Source organism: Globicephala melas, chromosome 15 (genome assembly GCF_963455315.2).
Source record: "Globicephala melas chromosome 15, mGloMel1.2, whole genome shotgun sequence".
NCBI lineage: Eukaryota > Metazoa > Chordata > Mammalia > Artiodactyla > Delphinidae > Globicephala > Globicephala melas.
This window is the reverse complement of record NC_083328.1, coordinates 13,463,346-13,476,418: the sequence shown is the minus strand read 5'-3', so window position 1 is coordinate 13,476,418 and position 13,073 is coordinate 13,463,346. Positions and strand designations below refer to the sequence as shown.

Sequence of the window (13,073 nt, the reverse complement as noted above, 5' to 3'; positions counted from 1 at the left end):
CCCCCTTCCAGTCATCTTCAATATCATTCCCGAGACAGATCCTCCCTGACCACAAATGTCCCCAGCCTACCACCCTGGGGACAGCCTACCATCCCCTGTGCTTTCCCCGAGCACTTAGTGCTCTTCCTTCCTATAACGTATGTATCTCAAGGCATCACTGTCTGTCTGTGTGTGTTTAGTTACTTACTGTATGATCCCCCAACCAGACTGTCAGCTCTATGATGTCAGAGACCTGAAACCCCCAGGCCTCTCAGAGTGCCAGCACACCCTAGATACAAAAAGAATCAAAAGCTTCCAGACAAACCCAAAAGTCACCCTGGAAACCACAAACTGCCACCAAATGCAGATAAGAGAAAAGGCGAGCACAGCTGTTGTGTCTCCACGTGGGTGAGATCAGCACACATTCTGTGAGTGTCACCAGTATCCCTGCTGACCAAGGAAGCCAGTTTTTAGCTACAGTATGTTAAGGACACACCTTGCTGCTTCTGAGGCAGTCAGCCCTCAGTCAGTGTTATCAGAGAGGCCAGTCTCTTCTAGAACCTGGGCGGTTCCTGCCTTCTCTGAATTGGAAAACTGTGTCTTCTGTCAGAGTAAGAAATGAAGCTGAGGTGCGGTTACAGCAGAGTGGAGGGATCACGGGAACAGGTGAGGAGTCTGAGGGGCACAGAGAGACGTCAGGGGCAGAGACCTGCAGGCCCCACCTTGTCCTGCAAGGCAGTCTTGCAGCACCTGTCATAGGGGGACCCAGAAATGGAACCAATCTTCACCACCTCCACCAGGAACCCTCTTTCGATCTCCTGATTCCCCACCACTTTGCTTCCATGTGACATGCAGCACTAAATCACATCTGGCCTGTACCGCGGTCAGCTGCACACCCATCACTGTTCTCCATCACCGCAAGTCCTCCCAGCCTGCAACCTTTCCCCTCTCTGCCAACACGGGGCCTGATGCGACACTTAGCTCACTTTCTTGCATGCAGGACTCCAGACATGCCTATTGGACTAAATGTAACTCCTTCTAGGGTGGAAGACCAGACCAAGGTTGCAAGAACCAGACGTGGCAGCAGGGACAACCCATAAAGGAGCTGGCAGAGTCAACAGGGGAAGGGAGGGAGGAGAGACTGAAGAGACTATCTCAGCCCCCTGCCATTGGATGGTGGATGTCTAATCCACCCAAGAGGAAGTGGAAAACATTCTCCAACGTGTAGATTATATTTCCCCCAAAATTGCCACAACCATCTCTTCCATTCCACATGCTCTTTTGTAATGTGATTCTGCCCGTCCAGAAGTGGGGTCTATGTCCCCTCCTTCTGAAACCCAGGCTTCCCCTAAATTGTGACTACAGTAGACATGACACTGGGTGACTTGGGTGGCAAGGTCATAAAAGGTGATGCAACTTCCATTGGGCTCTTTTGAGATGCTTAGTCTCATCATGTTGAGAAGGTGCCCAAACCAGCCCACCCGGGAGACGACCTGGAGAGCCATGTGGAGGTGTCCTACCTGGGAGCCAAGCTCAGGAGACAGCTAAAAGCCAGCACCAGCTGCCAGACATGTGCCTGAATATTCTAGATGGTTCCAACTCCCATCCTGTAAGTCTTTCTAGCTAAGGCCCCAGGCAGGGTGGACTAGAGACAAACCATCCCCACAATACACGTATTAGTTTCTTTGGACTGCTGTGATGAAGACCTCAGACTGGGGGGCTGAAAACAGAAATGTATTTTCTATAGTTCTGGAGTCTGGAAGTCCACCAGGGTATTGGTAGGACCGTGCTCTCTCTGAGCCCTTCCTTGGCCATCAGTTCTCCGTGTTCCTTGGCATTCCCTGACTTGCAGCTGCATCGCTCCAATATCTGCTTCTGTTGTCACAAGATGTTCTCACGATGTGTCTGTGTCTTCGCCTCTTCTCAGCAGAACACCGGTCATACCGGATGAGGGCCGGCCCTAATGACCTCATTTTACCTTGATTACATCTGCAGAGACCTTATTTCCAAACAAGGCCACAATCCCAGGTACCGGAAGTTAGGACTTCAACATCTCTTGGGGAAGGCGGGCATAATTCGTCTCACAACACGTTGTGCCCTGTCTGAATTCCCCACTCACAGGAGAGATGATGAAATGATGGCTACTATTTTAATCCACTCATTTTGGGGCTACTTTTTTTTTTTTTGGCTGTGCCACATGGCTTGCGGGCTCTTAGTTCCTCGACCAGGGATTGAACCCGGCCCCCCTGCAGTGGAGTCCTAACCACTGAACCACCAGGGAATTCCCTGGGGCTATTTTCTATGCAAATAGAACTGGAACATCAACCAACTCCCTCAAGCCCATCCAACTCTTCCATCATCTGGATCTTAAGAAGTTGTGCCTCCCACTTTCCTGCCTGGATACAGATCTCTTCTTAACAGCTTTACTAGAGTTTGTCATAGCTGCCAGTTCTTTAAGAAGACTGAGCATCTTGCCTCTGGGCTAATTTATCTTTGATAACTTTCCAAAAAAGAGCCCCAAATTTGCCATAACCATTCTAAGCCCAAAGGACTGGCTGATTTTCTGGGTGAGCAAAACAGGAGAACTTGGTATGAGCATCAGGGGAGGTAAAAAAACATTTTTAAAAGAAAATGATAACCTTTCACTGAAATCTGCACATTCTTTTGGCCTCTTTGCATCAATAGAATGGACCTTTGTAATATCCTACATGGTTGTTCTTGTAGGAGGAGTGGAATGTGAATGTGTCACCAAAAGGTTAAAAAGACTCTAAATGCCAGTCAGAAAACATATGTGAGGTTTTAATGCCTCCCATTTCTGTCACGTAGAGGAAACACATAGATGTATTTCTAAGCGTGAGTACTTTAAAATTTATGGCGTTGTCAAATGCACAATATATTTCCCTTTTAGATTTTCCAAAGCGGGGAGGGGATTAATTACGAAATAGTCAAACGAGCTGCCGTTTCATGCTCGGTGAAGCAGACAGTGGCTATGCGTGGCTGTCCCTGGAAGATGTGCCCCTATATGGCATTTTGCACGTGGACGAATGGTGGCTTCAAAGCTGAGGGTAACCTTCGGCAAATCCACTCACCATATGTCCACTTAGACTTCTTTCCCCAAAACTAACTGGCTTAAATAAGAGCTTCCACAAAAATAAAGGCCATTAGCATAAACAAAGAGTTTCTTTGCTGAGCTAGGCTGGTATGTAATACTTAGGAAATGATCTTTAAGGACAAATGGTTCCACCTGGGAAGAGTCTCTGGCACAAACTTTCCATTTTCAGAACATGATAAAGAGATGTCAGAGGTGCTTTCATGCTTGAACCCGGCTCCCTCAGGGGGGACTGCAGCTGAGCGAAGGGTTGCCCTATTCTGAGGGCCTTTCAGTGCAGCCAGCCCACGCAAGCATCCTGCTGCAGAATGCGTGAGGGAGACAGCCCAGGGCGCTGGAACCCACCTGTCTCCGGTACTCCTCCAGGATTTCTGTCCACATTGCTTGCCCGGTCCATCATTTCTCCCTCTGGTCTTCCCAGCTCTCCAATCCTCTGGCCACACACTCCAGCCCCGATTCCTCCTCATGCCCCTTATGTTCTCATTTTAGTGATTATTCAAGCTCTCTTCCCACTGCCCACTTCCCTGACCCTGGAAGCATCAGATTTCTAGGCCCAAACAGCCTTGGTTCCATAGGACCCCAGGCAGCTGACTAAGGATGGCTCCCTCCTTGGCACCTCAGCAAGGGAAGAGGGGATAAAACACTGACGTTTCTCAGGCAAGCTCTCCTTCAACGGGCCAACAGATGGGATGCCAAGGATGGATAACCTGGGTTTGTCCAACTGGCTCTCTGCACGACAGCAAATATCTGAGAGGCCCCCAGACATTCAACTATTTTCCTGTTGAAGCCCTAAAAACTTTGCAGTGGCAGTTTTCCTGAAAGCTGAGCACATCGCAGTGCCCAAGGCCCATGTTTGCAGATATCCACCCCACTACTGGATCCTGGGCTGAATGCAGTGGCTCAGGATCCTGGTGGCTGTTCTTTGTGGCATGGCATTCCACAAGCCTACATGGTACAGGGAACGAGACAATTGTGCCCTAAATATTGTAGAAGAGGGACAGGTTGATTCCCACCCCCTTTCGTGTAGAAATAGTAGAAAATGGCAACAAACACACCAGGCAAGGATGCTACCTTCCAGTCTCCCGCCCCAGAAACCCAGAGCTATAGACCACCCACATCACTACAGTCTTAACTGGAGAGGATGGTGTAAATTCAGGTTCACATTTATAGAGAATCAAATTACTGCTTTATTCCCAGGGAGATGAATGAGAGTGACAGACGTTTCAGAGTTGTAAAAATAGATGAATGCTTCCTATAAATAACTCACAGATGCCTACAGTAATTGACAATAGATCTGGCAGTCTGGGAGCAGGCAAGTGAAATTCCAGATGGAACACCACAATATTTTCCAGTGGTAGAGTAGATGGCTTGGCTATTATGATAATACATTTCAGCAAGGCAAATATATCTCCCCTTAATAGAAATCCATTAGACACCACTTATAAAAATATCAACATCGTGGTTCCGGTTCTCAAACTATAACTTACACATAAATATCACACAATTTATGGATGAGGAAATCCAATTTCATGCTGTTTCAAACACGTTTTTGTTTATTGCATAAGTACAGTTCTCTATATATGAGATAGTGTATTACATGATAGAGGTGGATGGGCTTCGTGTCTATCTGGGTGTCTACACAGGAATTATGAGCACTGAATCTATTGCAAATGGAAGTACTTTATGATATGTATTATAGACAACCAACATCTTGAGCACCTACTGTATGATGACATCATTACATAATCAGCAGTGTTGTCACCTCCATTCACAGGGTGGAGGGATGCAGCGCTCTGGATGAATAAATATTCTAAGCAATAGGTGAGCGAAAACCTCAGAGAGCTTTAGAGTCAGACAAATTGGGGTTGACTTCTGGCTCTTCCATCTATCAGCTGTAAGATCTTGGACAAATTGCTTGCCTCCTAACAATCCCAGTGTCATCCGTAAAATGGCATCGATAATGACTAATTCACAGGATTCTCATGGGGACTGAATAACCTAATGTTTGTAAAGTGCCTATGGGCACAGTGTCTGGCCCAATGTTAGTGCCAACCAACAGCAGATATTATTAAGTGTTTCTCTCTCCCATTTAAACGTCATGGCATTTGTGGGAAATGCCCGAATTTCTTCTTAAGCACCGAGTACAGACTAACTGAATATAGACTAACTGTGGTGCAAAAAAGTACTGCAACAGTGAAGGTTATAGAGAAGGTCAAGCCTGTGGGTTCTTCTCACCAGGGCCTCCCTTCTCTTCTCCCTGCTGTCCCTCTACTTATTGATGATGGTGTAGGTGTTTCCTGACGTTCTCTGCCCACTTTCAGAATTTTTGGGGTCCTGTCTTTACCCCTATATGGGTAATTTTTCCTCTGTGGTTTAGCTTTGTTTATTTATTTATTTACAGTTGTGCCGGCTCTTAGTTGTGGCAGGTGTGTTCCTTAGTTGCGGCTCGCCAGCTCCTTAGTTGTGGCATGCGAACTCTTAGTTGTGGCAGGTGTGTGGGATCTAGTTCCCTGACCAGGGATCGAACCCGGGCCCCCTGCATTGGGAGCGTAGCGTCTTAACCACTGCGCCACCAGCGAAGGCCCTGGTTTGGCTTTGGTATGCAATGATTTAATTTAGCTCTGACAATCAATATGATGCTTTTTTGCAGGGGAGGGGGAGGGAGGAGTATTTTTTTTTATGCTTGGCAGTTTTTGAATTTTTTTTTCCAATACTCTAACAACAGTAACAATCCTAGAGCCCCCGGTGAATCAGACACATGAGCTCAGCCACAGTGAAGGTGGGCTGGGACAGATTTATACACAAAATGAATCCACGTGAAGCAGCAGTCCAGACTTGCAGCTCCTCTGGCAGTGTGGGTTGCTGGACATCACAGAACCAAAAGCCTGAGAGGGTGCTGGGTAGAAATCAGCCTAAAAACAGAGGGCTTGGCCCATGCTGCTATGATTATACAGTGTTGCCAAAATTACACACAGGCACGTATAGCAGTTTTATTCATAATTTCCAAATCTTGGAAGCAATCAAGATATCCTTTAGTAGAGGAATGGATAAGTCAACTGTGGTACATCCAAACCACGGAATATTATTCAGCACTAAAAAGAAATGGGCAACCAAGTCACGAAAAGACATGGGGGAACTTTAAATGCAAATTACTACGTGAACGAAGCCAATCGGAAAAGGCTACATACTGTACAATTACAAATAGACATGTTAGAAGATGCAAAGCTATGGAGACAGTAAAAAGACCAGTGGTTGTCAGGGGCTGGGGGTGGGTGGGAGGGATGAGTAGGTGGAGCACAGTAAAATTTTAGGGCAGTGAAAGTACTGTGTATGACACTACAAGGATGGACACCTGTCACTGCCCAAACCCGTAAAATGTACACCAGCAAGAATGAAACATAATGTAAACTATGGACTTTGGGTGATTAGGATGTGTCAGTGTAGGTTCATCTACTGTAACACGTGTACCACTCTGGTCAGGGATGTTATAATGGGAGAGGCTATGTATCTGTGGGGAAATCTCTCTACTGTGCTGTCAATTTTGCTGTGAACCTAAAACTGCTCTTAAAAAACATAGTCTTGGGCTTCCCTGGTGGCGCAGTGGTTGAGAGTCCGCTTGCTGATGCAGGGGACACGGGTGTGCCCCGGTCCGGGAAGATCCCACATGCCATGGAGTGGCTGGGCCCGTGAGCCATGGCCGCTGAGCCTGCACGTCTGGAGCCTGTGCTCCACAACGGGGGAGGCCACAGCAGTGAGAGGGCTGCGTACCGCAAAAAACAAAAAAAAATCTTAAAAAATAGCCGAAACTTCAGGTCAAATAAGTCGTCAACTGACTTGTAACCTCAGCAAAATTTTTTAGAAAAGTAAATTTTGTTGTTCATTGTCATTTGACTCTAACATCCTATATCAAGGAGGTGGCATAACCACAGAGAGAAAAATGATTTCAAATACCTTTAAAACACAGAGCATTGACCACACATGACTAGTGGAATACATTCTAAGAACAAAATAAACCATAAAGAAACACTGAATTTCATTCAGTCAACTTGTTAGCTGGCATTCTTATTTTGAATATATATACATACATATATAATATATACAGTAGAATAAAGCAAGTAAGAAATTATGTCAATAAGAATATGACATTCTATGTATATTATAATAAGCCTTTCAGTGAAAGATAAGTATAAAATCAAAGAAGTAAAAATCCTGTAATCACAAATTTGAATTGGAAATATTCGTATGAAAGAACGACTTACATTTCTCTTTCTAAAAAAGTCAGTCTTGTCCAGCTTTTTTGAAAAGTCTCAGACAAGATAACAATCCAGTAGCAGCGAGCACCTTCACTGACAAGACTCTGGTCTCTAATTTCCCACTAGAAGGAATCGGGGATCCTTAGAGTAATGGCTGATTCCAGGTTTGAGACATAAAATATATGCGACAAGTCTGGAACCTCTTGGGCCAGAAAGCAAGGAAGCTCTGCGAAGTGGCTGTTCAGGTGTTTTGCCATTTTTTAGTCTTGACTTTTAGCTTGTGTTATATAGAATCTGGATAAGATTCCTTTGTCAGATATACTTCTCCCAGTGTGTGGCTTGCCTATACATTTTTAAAGGTTATGCTTTGATGAGCTGAAATTTTAAATTTTGATTAAATCCAATTGATCACTTTGTTAAAAAACTGTTAATGTTTTTTGTACCCAGCCCAAAAAGTATTGCCTACCTCAAGATATTCTCTTTTGTTTTCTTCAGGGCTGTATGGCTCATAGACCCAAAGGTAAAAGCTAGAACCATAAAGCTTCCAGAAGAAAATATAGTGGAAAATGAATAAACAAGCCATAGACTAGAGAAAAATATTCACAGTATGTATATCTGAAAAAAAGATCATACCCAGAACACGTATAATGAATCCCTACAAATAAACAATAAAAATAAACAACACAATGGTTAAAAATGGGCAAAAGAAGATGTGCAAATTATCCATAGGCACAAGAGATATTCAACATCATCAGCTATCAAGGAAACCACATCGAGGTACCACTTTAAACCTACTGGATTCGTTAAAATAAATACTGACAATACCAAATACTGGCAAAGATGTGGACACCTGGACCTCTCATATAATGGTGGCGTGAGGGGAAAATGGTACAAACACTTTAGACACTTGTTTGACCATTTCTTAAAAAGTGAAACATGCATCTTCACTACATTCTAGCTATTAAATTCTTATGTACTTACCCAATAAAATCTAAACATATGTCCAAAAAAGACTTTAACATGTATGTTCATAACAGTCCTAAATTGGAAAGAACCCAACTATCCTTCAGCAAAACACTGAATATACAAATGATCATATTTTCACACAATGGAGTACTTCTCAGAAATAAAAACAACATGGAGGAATCTCAGAAACATTCATTAGTTAAAAGATTAGAGTATATAAGGTTTGATTCCATTTATGGGAAGTTCTAGAACAGACACAACTAGCCTATGGTGATAACAATCAGAAAATGGTTGCCTGGAGCGGGTGGTGTAGGGGAGTAGAGAGAAAAGATAGGAAAGTGGCAACGAGGGACTTTCTCAGGCAAAGGAAATGTTCAATATCATGTCTGGGGAGGTGATTATTGGGATGTATGTAACTGTGAAACCCATCAGACTGAAGACTGAAAATCTGCATTTTACTGTATTAAATAGGACTTTAATAAAAACACATACAGAATGGGCCAAAAATGAATCATGACTGTAACGGATTTAGAAACATAAAAAAATATATATATATTTTTTAACATCTTTATTGGAGTATAATTGCTTTACAATGGTGTGTTAGTTTCTGCTTTATAACAAAGTGAATCAGCTATATGTATACATATATCCCCATATCTCCTCCTTCTTGAGTCTCCCTCCCACCCTCCCTATCCCACCCCTCTAGGTGGTCACAAAGCACGGAGCTGATCTCCCTGAGCTATGCGGCTGCTTCCCACTAGCTATCTACCTTACGTTTGGTAGTGTATATATGTCCACACCACTCTCTCACTTTGTCACAGCTTACCCTGCCCCCTCTCTGTGTCCTCAAGTCCGTTCTCCAATATATTTTAAAAAAATAACACTACTGGAAAAGAGCCTATTGGTCACCTTTGGAGGTTGCTATAGCACCAAATCAATATTCTAAAACTGTTTAAATAAAAGGAAAGAAGCAAGCATTTATCCGGCCTTTCCTATTTCAACTATATTTCAGAGTATCCAAATAGTTGATGAGGTTAAGTTCATTTTTAGTAGAATTACGGCTTAGAGGCGCAGGATGAAGGTAAAATTAAAAAATCACCATTTCGTAAGCCCTAATGAAACAATGGATATGGGCAATGATCATCAGTGGCTGCTAAAACCATTAGGTGAAAGGTTGAGTGGGGAATTTTATAATGGATAAATCAGTCTGAAAACACATGGACCTACTGTTGAATCTTAACATCACTAAAATCCAGACAACCAGATGGTATGCATCTCCTAATGTGATGTGATAGGAAGTTTACAGCATCACCTAAAGTGTTCTTGTGGGAAAGAAGGAAGGGCTAGAAAGAAGGAAACTGAGTCTAATCAACCTTCTAGATCGAATACGGCTTAGAGAAGATGGAGATTAGAGGAACATGTCGAAGACATTAAGTGGAATCAATCCGTCAAGTCCAGATTGTGCAAAATTTTACAAGACAGATGGTTTGGCGTCTTCAGTAAATGAATGACGCGAGAATAACAAAGGTGAGGGGAAATGTTTAGATGAAAAGATACTTAAGAGGAATCTGGGTGGGGAGGGATGAATTAGGAGTATGGGATTAACAGACACACACCACTATATATTACAGATAAACACCAAGGATTTACTGTATAGCACAGGGAACTCTATTCAATATCTTGTAATAACCTATAATGGAAAAGAACCTGAAATTATATATAACTGGATCACTTTGCTATACACATGAAACTAACGCAATATTGTAAATCAACTCTATTTCAATTAAAAATTAAAAAAACTCAAAAGAGGCATATCAACCAAATGCAATTTGTAGACCTTGTTTGGAAAGGTCTACAAATCGCACTTGTTGTTGTTTTCGTTGCTGAGAAAATCTCACAGAATTTTGAGAAATATTTTTGAGAAACATGAACTGGTAATGGATTTTACTATGTGTAAATTTACTTCGAGCCTACGCTTTAGAAAAGTCTTTATATATTAGAAATGCACTCTAGAGTTTTTATAGGCAGAAGGATATGATGTCTAGGGATTTGCTTTTTAAAAGCTGAGAGGCGGCAACTGAAAAACACACAGCAAAATGTTGCTATTTGTTGAAGCTGAATGATTTGTACATTTGGATTCATTAGACTGTTCTATTTTTGTGTATGTTTCAACTTTTCCATAATAAAATGTTGAATAAAAATAAAAGACGTTAACATAAAATGTAATGACAATTCTTCATTCTCCAATTTGTTTTGAGGGGAAAAAAAAGTAACAAGAGGCAGTATCGTCTAATCCCTTCATCCACTTGGGGTGGAATTCCCAGCCAGTAGAAAATTATCATTAAAGATTTTAGAAACTCTATGGAAACCATTTTATTCTACAAACTGACATGATGTTGCTGGCCGTCCTTGGGAAAGTCTCTTGAGGAAGGCTTGTTTGGGGGGCGGGGTGTGTATACGCATATGTGTGTTTTTTCAGCTTTTCTTATTTAAGAGGATGGCAATACACTTTAGAGATAAGTCAGCCTAAACCCTGAGCCCCACTGTCCAGTGGAGCCCAGAGTGGCACGGTGAACACCCCATACTTCTCCTGGAACCTCGTCCCAATTCCTGCTCTTGGTTGGGACCCCGTCCTATGCCTGTGTTCCCTCAACATCTCACTGCCAGCTCACAGAGGACTGTTACTCCTCAAACTCAATGTTTCTAAAATGGAACTTCTCGAATTCCCACCTACAGACCTTCTTCTCTGCCAGTGTTCTCTAAGTGAATCCACCCGGTTGCTCAGAAACCGGGGAGCTACCCCACACTCCCCTCTCATTCATTCCTCATGTTCAATCATCCACCAGCTCCTGTTCATCATGTCTCCTGAATGGTGCCCAGATCCATCCCTTCCTCTCCATGCCTGCTTTGGGTATGTATACACATTCTTCTCAAATCCACTCTCTCTTGGTTTTTCTCTTATTCCGGGTCCCTTCTTCTCAGTTTCCTTTCCAGCCACTCCTTCCACACCTTAAATGTTGCTTTTTTTCTGGACTTCTGTCTTATCCCCTCTTCTCATTTCTCTATGCAACCTGTTGCCTCTGGCAACTTCAAATATGACCTAGGTACCAAAGATGCTCAAGTCTATCTCAAGCTTTGTCCTCTACCCTTAGCTTCATCTCCACACAACCAACTGCCTACTGGATGAACTCGGCAGTGTCAGGAACTTCACACTGACCACATCTCAAACAGAAAGCATCATCTTCTGCCTTCTCCCAGGCATCCTCCAACGGTGCTTCTCATCTCAGAGAACAGCAACTCCCAATTGTTCAAGCTAGTGACTTGAGAGTCAGCCTTGACGCCTGCTTCCCTTCATCCCCTCTGTACACTCAATCCTCAGATCCTGTCTATTCTGCCTTCTGAATTTGTCCATTTCTCTCCCACTGCCCCAACCATAGTCCAGGCTCTCTCACTGCCCTTCCTCTGAGTCCATCCAGCTTTATCATCCATTCTCCACACGGCAGTCATAATGGTCCTCTTATTAAAAAAAAAATTCTGATAACCTCGCTCCCCTTAGATGCCTCCAGAGGATCTGGGTTATGGGTAAAACATGGGACTATGTGTAGATACACACACACACACAGATATATGTCTCTTATATCGCATGTCTTTTTTTTTTTCTTTCAAAATGTCCACAGTGGTCCTTAAGAGAAAGCCAAATTCTTGTTTACAAGTCTTGCATAATCTAACGCCACTAGATTGCTGCCACTACCTCTAACATATTTCCCTCTCCCTTTACCTGCTCCAGCCACCTGGAACGCCTCGCAGTTCCCAGAATATATTTCCTTCCCAGAATTCCAAACGTTTGCACATGCTTTTCTCTCTGCCTGAAATATCCTTTTTCTTTTTAAGACCAGTCTATTGAGGCATGATTGACATTAAAAAGCTGTACATATTTAACGTATACGACTTGAGTTTGGAGATAAGTATACCCCTGGGAAACCATCACCACAATCTATGCTATAAACATACACATCACTTCCAAACGTTTCCTCCTCCACTCTTTACTTATTATTACTGTGCACCTTAAACTTACACAGTGATGTATGTCAATTATATCTCAATAGATAAACAAACAAACAAACCTGTTTTGAAAAGAATACAACATAAGATCTACCGTCTTAGCAACATTCTAAGTATGCAATGCATTGTTAACTGTAAGTACTATGCTGTCTAACAGATCTCTACAACTTAATCATCTCATACAACCAAAACTGCCTGGAATATTCTTTTACTCTTACACTCCACTTCCACACCTTCTTGGCCTATCTAAATTCAACATATTTTTCAAGTCTTCAACATCGTCTCCTTAGGGAGGCGCTTCCCAACTCCCTAGAGTAGCATATATTCCCCTGTTATCTTCTCCTCTATTCTCCCCTTGTCCTATCTTTTCACACTCATCCCATTGGTAATTACTTATTAAATGAATGGTTTTTCTGCCTGACTATAAACTTCATGGAGATAGGGACTGTGTCTGTCTACTGTGGTCTCCCTAGCAAAAGCGTCTGCTAGAGCAGAGAAGGCTCCCCGTTATACCCAGAAGCATTCATCTGAACTGTTGGCCACCTGAAATAGATGCATCCAGATTAAAGACCAGTCGGTGAAATCCCAAAGCCTATTCTATCTACACGAGACCAGGGACTTTCGCTCTGAATTTTATCACAGGTATATACTCTAACCCTGCGCTATGAAGACCTTCCCATAGCCAGAGATGACCAACGCCAATA

At 43.0% G+C, this 13,073-nt stretch overlaps 1 protein-coding gene across 1 annotated transcript in view; it reads right to left on the bottom strand.

The window, feature by feature from the left end:
* GALNT17 (polypeptide N-acetylgalactosaminyltransferase 17) overlaps window positions 1-13,073 on the bottom strand; it is a 449,423-nt gene that overhangs the window by 77,352 nt on the left and 358,998 nt on the right. The gene's annotated exons all lie outside the window — the stretch shown is intronic.